The sequence below is a fragment of the Cryptomeria japonica genome, chromosome 4 (assembly GCF_030272615.1).
Source record: "Cryptomeria japonica chromosome 4, Sugi_1.0, whole genome shotgun sequence".
In the NCBI taxonomy this organism is placed as follows: domain Eukaryota; kingdom Viridiplantae; phylum Streptophyta; class Pinopsida; order Cupressales; family Cupressaceae; genus Cryptomeria; species Cryptomeria japonica.
In genome coordinates this window covers 270747583-270749592 of record NC_081408.1, presented here as the reverse complement: position 1 = coordinate 270749592, position 2010 = coordinate 270747583, and positions in this window count along the sequence as shown.

Sequence of the window (2010 nt, the reverse complement as noted above, 5' to 3'; positions counted from 1 at the left end):
TCCTTCTTGTATCCTCATTAAATTGAATGTTATTCAGAATTTCTACTTCATCTCTGTTGGGGATGTAAATTTCCTCATTGTTTCTGGTGTTGCTAGGAATTGACGTGTTATTCATTTTGAGACCAAAGATGTCCTCATATTGTTTGTTATTTGGAGGAGTATCACTTTTCTTTTGTGTCAATTTGTTTACATCAAAATCTTGGGGGAGTGTAGCACCAGATTTGGTTAACATTAGGAAATATTTTTCTTTTTCTCCCTCCAATATTTTCTGCATAAATTTTTTGAATTGAGGATTTTTTTGATGTCTTTGACATGTTGTTCTATTATTTCCTCTTCAACTTGTATTTCATCTTTGTGTTCCATGTTTCTATAGTCTTTAATTATTTCAAACGTTTCTATTTCTGTTTCTGCAATCTTTCATCTCTGAGCCCTGTTTAGAATGGGCATACACGTGTTTTGAATGTTTTTCAAGGTTTAAATCTTGAGTAATGTGTCGTTATAAGTGATAAATTGTTGAGATTCAAGTTGTAAGTGGATTGACACGAAATGATCTTTTTCAAGTATTTGCTTCTTTGCAAGTTTTTTGATCTTAGTTTTGGAGTGCAGATTTTGTGATTTTTGATATGACCAAGTTCAATAGGAACGATATATCCTATGATAGAGAACGATGTTATTTTGATCAAGCCTTGTAGTTTCATGATTAAAGGATGATAGATCCTGATGAGAAACTATGTTTGAATGATTAGTTTATCAAAGACAATGTGGTGTTTCACTTTAAGGTGTTTGATCTTTAACTTGTTTGAGGTGAAAACTTGAGACTTTTATGTGTCTTGTTCTTGAATATGTTTTTGACAGAAGATAACCTGATTGAATGACCCAATAAGATGACCTACTCTCTATGTTTGACTATTTGAGAAATGGGTTGTTTTTGTTTTCTGATTTTGATGTATTTTACCAGAAACACTGACAAAATGACCAGGAACTCTGCTTTACTGACCAGAAATGCTACTGTTTAGACCAGGAACTCTACTATTTGGACCAGAAATGCTGTTGTTTGGACCAAAAACTCTGACAGACTTACCAAAAATGCTATTATACTGACCAGAAACGCTAACATATAGACCAGAAATGCTGACTGACAGACTAGGAACTTTGTTCTACAATACAGTGACTCTAAAGTTCAAATAATGATATGTAGGTTTAGCAAATTGAGTGTTTGAACTTAGGAGATTACAATTTTGACCCAACTCTATGAATCTCAAACTTAGAAAATGGATGTTTAGACCTAATAAGTACCAACTAGGAGATCTAATACCGCAACATGAGTTATTTGACTTGCAACTTACAAGATTTGTTGATTAGACCAAGGAATCTAACCTTTAGACCAAGAGAGCTACTGTTTAGACCAGGAATGCTATTATTTAGACCAGAAACACTAAGAAACAGACCGAAAACTCTGATAGACAGACCAAGAACTCTAATGTATAGACTAGGAACTTTGTTGTTTAGACTAGAAACACTGCTATTTAGACCAGAAAATTTGATAGACAAACTAGAAACTCTGCTGTTTAGACCAAGAGCTCTGACATACAAACCAAAAACTCTAATATGCTCAACCTTTGAGAGTTAATGTTGAAATAATGAGAAATTTGACATTAACACCAAGAGAGCTGACATTTGGACCGAAGGTGTGACTGTTTGGACTGGAAGAGCTAATGTTTGAGCTATAAAAGCTAATGTTTGGACTGAAAAAGCTAATGTTTGGATAGTAAATGTGACTATTTGGACCATAGATGCGACTGTTTGGATAGAAAGAGCAAATCTACTGCAAAACTTGTGAATTTGATAGTTTGAAGTTTGAGTTTTCAATGTTTGTTGTATTTCAATGGATGAGATCTTGACTTGACTTATAAACACAGAAATTAGATCGTATTTTTGTCCCAAAGGTTTTTAACAATTAAAAACACATCAATCAGTCTATCCTAAGGTGATTGGCTGAGAATGAAAACC